Consider the following 8,144-nt stretch of genomic DNA (forward strand, 5'->3'; position numbering starts at 1 on the left):
ATCTTCAATTTTGCCATTAAGAGCACAAAACTTATTGAGAAAAAGGAAGAGTATGAGCGCGAGGATGCAATTGAGATTGCAACTCTTAAAGAAGCTCTTAAAGAACAACAAACCACCAATGAAACTCTTGAAGAGAACTTTGGTCTAAAGATACTTAGGGTAAAGGAATATCGTGATAGAGCTTTAGAGGTGGCACATGATTTTCAAATTAAAAATGATGAGCTAGTAATTGCTCATGGTAAACTCCTTGAGGATTTTGAGCTTCTCAAAAATGGTTCTAGGACCATGGAGAGTGAGCTCATTAAACTCACCAAGTCACTTGAGCAATTTAAGGCTCTCAACCAAATAGAGCTTGCTAAGTTGCCTTCTCCTTGTGCTATAATTGATAATGCTTGTGCTACTAACTCTACCTCTTGTAAAGCTTCCATCTTGAAGGAGAATGTTGAGCTAAGGGCTCAACTTGCTTTGCTAACAAGCAATTATGAGAAATTGGAAGAAAACTATGGAAAGCTTTCTAGCTCCCATGATGATCTTCTAGTCTCTCATAATTTGCTAAAGTTAGCCCATGAGGCTATCATGTCAAAGGTAAAATCTTGTGAGCCTCATGTGAGTACTAGCACTACCTCTCAAAATGCTATTTTGCCATGTGCTAGTGCTTTTAGTTCACCCACTCATGCTCTTGACTTATCTTGTGGTGAACTACCTTCTATGCCTTGTTCTACAATTCCATGTGCTAGTGCTAGTAATTCACCCACCCATGCTATTGCTATATCTTGTGATGAATTACATACCTTGCCTTGTTGCTCTAACAATAAAGCTTCCACTTCCTCTAGCACTTGTTGTTACTAACCATGTAGGGGAAATCAAAGAGCTCGAGGCCCAAGTCATTTCTTTGAAGAAGGACTTGGTAAAGGGTCATGAAGGGAAGCAATTCCCCAATGACAAGGGTGGACTTGGATTCAACTCCAACAAAAATAACAAGTCCACCTCGCACAAGCGGAAGAAGGGCCAAGGGCATGTGAAGGACCCCGCCAAGATTGTGTGCTTCAAGTGCAAGATTGAATGGCATCATGTTAGATTGTGCCCCTTGAAGAAGAAGCCACTTGGCGTGAAGAAACAAGGGAAGCGGCCTCAAGATGGAGCTCTTGGTCTACCTCAAGGCCAAGCTCAAGGTCTACCTCGACTTGAAGAGGGGCCGCTACCCGAGAAGGATCAAGCCAAGGCTCCCGTTGCGGAGAAATCAAGTGAGAAGAAGGGGAGGAGAAGAAGATGCTACATATGCCGTGAGAAGGGCCACATCTCCTCCTTTTGCACTAGTGGTAACTCATCCAACCCTATCTTGATCCATGGTGCTTACTCTCTACATAAGGATAAGGTTGGCGATGTGTTTGCCAAATATGTTGGCACTTGATACGTCCAAAACGTATCTACTTTCCCGAACACTTTTGCTATTGTTTTGCCTCTAATTTGTGTATTTTGGATGCAACTAACACGGACTAACGCTGTTTTCAGCAGAACTGCTCTGGTGTCTCGTTTTTGTGCAGAAATCCAACTTTCGGGAAAATCCTCGGAATTTATGCAGAAGGCCCTATTTTCCCATAATAATGACGGAGCCAGAAGGACAATTAAGGTGGAGGCCCGAGGGCCCCACACCATAGGGCGGCGCGGCCCAGGGGGGCCCGCGCGGCCCTGTGGTGTGGCCCCCTCGGCCGGCCTCCGACGCCCTCCTTCGGACTACTTATCGGCCTCGACCTAAAAACGCCTGGAGAGAAGTCGAAGTCGCCAGAAACTCTCCAGAACGCCGCCACATCGCGAAACTCCGTCGCGGGAGCCAGAAGTCTCCGTTCTGGCACTCCGCCGGGACGGGGAATTGGAGGAGATCATCACCGCCATCACCGCCAACGCCTCTACATCAACCAGCCATGTTTCCCCCATCCATGTGTGAGTAACTCCCCCGCTGTAGGCCGAAGGGGATGGTAGGGATTGGATGAGATTGGTCATGTAATAGCATAAGATTGTTAGGGCATAGTGCCTAGTGTCCGTAATTGGTACTTTGATGATATTGTTGCAACTTGTTATGCTTAATGCTTGTCACTAGGGCCCGAGTGCCATGATCTCAGATCTGAACATGTTATTGCTTCATCAAGATATTCATTGTTTATGGTCTTACCTATAAGTTGTATACACATGTCGCTGTCCGGAACCGATGGCCCCGAAGTGACAGAAATCGGGACAACCGGAGGGAATGGTAGTGATGTGAGGATCACATGTGTTCACGGAATGTTAATGCTTTGTTCCGGTACTTTATTAAAAGGAGTACCTTAATATCCAGTAGTTTCCCTTGAGGCCCGGCTGCCACCGGCTGGTAGGACAAAAGATGTTGTGCAAGTTTCTCATTGCGAGCACGCACGACTATATATGGAACACATGCCTATTGATTGCTTTGTACTTGAACACCGTTTTATTATTATCTGCAAATGCCCTGCTATGATTGTTACATGAGTTTCTCTCATCCATGCAACGCCCGTTATCCGTCCCCGTGCCTACAGTATTTTAATCCTGCTGTTTACTAAAATCACTACTGCTGTCTTTGTTACTCTGCTGTTATTTCACTATCGCTATCGCTATAAAACTGTTACTACTGATAAACTCTTGCGAGCAAGTCTGTTTCCAGGTGCAGCTGAATTGACAACTCCGCTGTTAAGGCTTCCAAGTGTTCTTCGTCTCCCCTTGTGTCGAATCAATAAATTGGGTTTTACTTCCCTCGAAGACTGTTGCGATCCCCTATACTTGTGGGTCATCAAGACTATTTTCTGGTGCCGTTGCCGGGGAGCATAGCTTTATTTGGAAGTTCACTTGGATTAATATTGTTCGCTGCAAATTCTCCATCATGGGTAAACCTCGCGATACTAAGATCGCCATATTACCATCCACTACAAGAAAAGGTACAATTCTGAATACCTCTGCTGCTCTTGATTCACCATCTGTGATTGATAAACTTGTTTCACCGCCACATGCTTCGCATGCGGGTACTTCTGCTGAATCTGAAAACTCTCATAATATTGATAATATTTCTGCTGTGCTTGATGATAGTGGTTCATTGGGATCCTTTCTAGATGCTACAATTGCTAGGTCTAGACAAATTGAAAATACTGAAACTCCTAATGCTACTACACCTGTTAGTTCACCTGAACTTGATTATTTTAGTGATGATCCTGATGAAGATTATGTGGAGCTTAATGATGATTTTATTGAAAAATGCAATGCTACTACTGATGCAAGAAAAATTAAAAAGTTGCTTGCAGAACATGCTGTTAGATATAAACTGTCTCCTGATCCTAAGTTTGCCACATCTCCTATAAACATTAAGGATAAAGATTATGATTTTTCTCTTGATCTATCTCATATAGCTATTGTTGAGAAAACACCCTTTTGTGGTACTGAAAAAGAAAGTGCTGTTGAACACATGACTGAGTTATCTACTCTGAGTAGTTTGTTTTCTGATGATGTCAAGATGCGTACTTACTTTGTTGCTAAAATATTTCCATTCTCATTAAAGGATGACGCTAAAACTTGGTATAATAATTTGCCACCTAATTCTATTAGGAGTCCGAAAGAATTGCTTGATGTTTTCTTCCGCAAATACTTTCCTGCTAGTGCTCAACATATTGCTTTGCAGAGAATTTATAATTTTGACCAGGGAGATGAAGAGAAATTGCCTGAGGCTTGGGCGAGATTCTGCTCTCTTATTAGAGCTCGGCCTGAGCATGATTTGGAAAAGCATGATTTACTTGATATATTTTATAGTGGACTAACCATTGAGTCTAGGGCATACCTGGATAGTTGTGCTGGTTGTGTTTTCAGGAAAAGAACTCCGGACGACGCTGAAGAATTATTGGCTAAAATAAGCCGGAATCATGATGATTGGACTACGCCTGAACCAACTCCAACTCCAATATTGAAGAAGAGGGGTTTAATTAAATTGAATGATGAAGATATGAGGGAAGCCAAGAAGTCTCTCAAGGAGAAAGGTATTAAATCTGAAGATGTGAAGAATCTACCTCCTATAGAAGATATATGTGAGATAATTCCCCCTTCATCCATGATTGAGGTAAACTCCCTTCAACGCTTTACTAGGGAAGATATTCCGTATTCGAAACCTCCTGCACAATGCTTAGATGAGTTTGATAATTATATTGTTAAGCAAGAAAATTTTAATATGAGAGTAGAGAATCATTTAATGGAAAATTCTCGAGCTATTAGTGAATTGCATGGTATTGTGGAGAGAACCTCCAATGATGTTAAGATGCTTGTTAAACATTTTCATATGATTCAAACTCAAATTGATCAACTCACTAAAGTGCAAAATGACTTGTTGGGGAATAATTCTAAAGAAAAACATGCTTATGAAGTAACAACTAGAGGTGGTGTCTCTACCCAGGATCCTCTATATCCTGAAGGGCATCCCAAAAGAATTGAACAAGATTCTCAACGCATTGAACCTAGTGCTCATTCTAGGAAGAAAAAGAAGAAGAAGCATAAAAATGTTGTAGAATCCTCTGAACCTGTTAATGATCCTAATAGTATTTCTATTTCTGATGCTGAAACTGAAAGTGGTAATGAACATGATAAAGATAATGATAAGAATGATACTCCTGATAAAGAAGAGGTAGAAGATGAACCTGAAAAGCATGCTAAAAATAAAAAGTACACTAAAGAAGATTTTATTGCTGAGAAACATGGTAATGAAAGAGAACCTTGGGTTCAAAAGCAAATGCCTTTTCCTGCTAAGAAACTAAAATCAAAGGAAGAAGAACACTATAATAAATTTTGCGATTGGATGAAACCTTTATTCTTGCAAATCCCTTTGACTGATGCTATTAAATTGCCTCCTTATTCAAAGTATATGAAAGATATTGTTACTAACAAAAGGAAAATCCCCAATGAGGAAATTTCCACTATGCTTGCTAATTACTCTTTCAATGGCAAAATTCCAAAGAAGTTGGGCGACCCAGGTATACCTACTATTCCTTGTTCTATTAAGAATAATTATGTTAAAACTGCTCTATGTGATTTGGGAGCCGGTGTTAGTGTTATGCCTTTTTCTCTTTATAAGAGACTTTACTTAGATAAGTTGATACCTACTGATATATCTTTGCAAATGGCTGATAAATCTACTGCTATTCTTGTTGGTATATGTGAGAATGTTCCTGTTCAAGTTACTACTAACTGCTTGATATTAACTGATTTCGTTGTGTTGGAAATGCCTGAAGATGATAATATGTCTATTATTCTTGGGAGACCTTTTCTTAACACTGCAGGGGCTGTTATTGATTGCAATAAAGGAAAGGTTACTTTTAATGTTGATGATAAGGAGCATACCGTCTATTTCCCCAAGAAGATTGATAAAGTATGTGGAGTCAATACTATTATTAATGTGAGAACTATCAAAGTGGGAACTATTGATTGTCCTATATATGAGCCTAAAGAAGAATATCAAACTCTCGTGATTGGATCCATATCAATACAATTCAAGGTAACATGATTGATTTGAGGTTTATTTCTTCTTATGCTATGTAAAATTTATTTGGTGACAAGACTTGATCAACCTTGTTAACAAATACCTTTTATATGCATAGAGGAGGTAAACAACATCTCTTTCTTCCTCCACTTGCTCTAGTTGCTGTAGCATTTTTAATTTGCAAAGTTCCTTAGTTAATTGAAGATTTCAAAAAATTTCCTAGCCAGTAATAATAAATTTAACACCCAAAAATGTTCATGGGCACCATGGGGTTGATCTCCACTTAGGCCAAAAGCCTAAACTTGGGGGGAGGTATACCGGCATTACTCATTCTTTGCATATTATGGTTGCTGGATACTTGTACATACTTGTTTTGTTCGTTTGAGTGGTTTTCTAATGAGAGGAAGATGATATTTGGGGAAGTGCTGCCTGAAAACAGAATCTGGAATGTTACCGTAAAAATTCTCAAAAATAGCCAGAGCGTCATTTTGAGCTGACAATTTTTGTGCAGGTTCCCCAGGTTGTTATCTAACTTTCATTAGTTGAACACTTTTCGATCTGAGCAACGTAAGATTTTTGTAAAAATCGATTTCTGTACTGCTGTCAGGTTTTGGCAGATTTCTGTCATCTCGCTTTTCTGTGTTTCTTTTAGCTTGCTATTTCTTGTTTTTGCTTTGTTTCCTTTCCAAAACACAAAAAGACCAAAAATATTTCTGTTGTTTCTCTTCACCATTTGTTTGCTTTGGTTTCTTGCATTTGTTTCGCTTTATTTGCTATTGCTAGTTTGCTATAAGAAAACCCAAAAAGATTTTGCTTTGTTTGCTTGTTTCCTTTTGTTCTTATTTGCAATTCGAAAACACCAAAAATATTTGCTGTTCTTCTTTGGTTTGTAAAGTTCATTTTGAGTTCAATGGTCTTCGGTGGCTGGAGCGTGGTTTTCATGTCATATTATCCAAGCTACACAAGTGAAAAGGCAATAATGACGATCTACGACAATCTGATTGTGGTGAGAGGCTGGTATGAACTCTATTTGTTTTCATTTTTGTACATATACTCATCCATGTGAGCATGCTTAGTTGGTTCATGTGAGGTATATGTTATTTGAGAAAGTCTAGTAGTTCATGATCTCTCATGTTTAGCTCCAATTTATTAATATGAGTAGCATGTCATGGATGTTTGCTTGCATTGTTTTATTCATAAGTAAGTATGGCATTGTGGTATCCTCCTCTGAATAATTCATTTATATCGACTTGGCACATGCTCACGCATGCATATGACTGAACAAAAAGTCAATTAAGCCTCGATGATCTATATTGCTTCAGAGTTCTTGTATCACTTTTATGCCTCCGTTAATTTATTTTGCCGCAAGCATGATTATGACAGTTACTGCTCTCTTGATTTGTCGCTCCCTAGTCTATTGCTAGCCTTCACTTGTACTGAGCGGGAATTCTGCTCGTGCTTCCAAACATCTGAAAACCAAGTTGTTCCAAAGTGTCCACCATAAATACCTATGCATGGCATTTCAAACCATTCCAAGTAAATTCTCATGCGCTACCTTTAAAACCTTCAAAATGCTTCTCAATTTGTGTTTATGTTTCATAGCTCATGAGGAAGTATGTGGTGTTTAGCTTTCAACCTTGTCATTTACTTTTGACGGACTCTCATATGGACTAGTGGCACATCCGCTTATCCAATAACTTTGCAAAAAGAGCTGGCAATGGGATTCCCAGTCCCAAATTAATTAACTTAAATAGACACTCCTCCATGGTTTGTGATTGTTGGACGGCACCCGAGGATTCGGTTAGCCATGGCTTGTGTAAGCAAAGGTTGGGGGGAGTGTCATCATCATAATAAAAATAAAGTAAAAAGGCACTCCTTCATGGTATGAGATTGTTGGCAGGCACCCGAGGATTCGGTTAGCCATGGTTTGTGAAAGAAAGGTTGGAAGGAGTGCCACATAAATATGCAATAATTCATGGGAGCCGCTCTTGAAAGTCCGGTTGGCGAGGTAGTTAGTGTACCCATTACCATTCGTTGACAACAACAAACACCTCTCAAAATAATTTTACTCCTGTCTTTATAAAAATGAAAAGCTCTAGCGCATGTTAATCCCTGCTTCCCTCTGCGAAGGGTCAATCTTTTACTTTTACATTGTGTCTCCATTATTTCTTTGAGCACTATCTTGAGAGCACAACTGTCATTCTTAGTATAATATGCTTGTCTCAAAATATGATTGGTTGTGGTATAACTTTGATGCATTTATCTTTTGACGATCACTACTTCTAGTCTTTCTATGAACTCCAGAGGTGCCCAGGCATTTATGTTTTGCCAATCAAATACAGGCAAGCGAGATACCACTTTATCATACTCTCTTATGAACATTGCAATCCTGCTTATATCCATGATTCATGATGCTTATTATTAATTGTTGGTACCTCTTCATGATTGACATAGCTGTTAGATGATCTTAATTGCATGTGTCTCATTATGAATTGCTTAAGTATTAGCCATAGCATGAGAATATATACATCATATGAGCAAATGTGTTGGTAAAAGTTCTTTTATCGCTCAGTTGTTAACTGAATTGCTTGAGGACAAGCAATAAGCTAAGCTTGGGGGGAGT

This window comes from Lolium perenne, chromosome 2, assembly GCF_019359855.2.
Source record: "Lolium perenne isolate Kyuss_39 chromosome 2, Kyuss_2.0, whole genome shotgun sequence".
Lineage (NCBI taxonomy): Eukaryota > Viridiplantae > Streptophyta > Magnoliopsida > Poales > Poaceae > Lolium > Lolium perenne.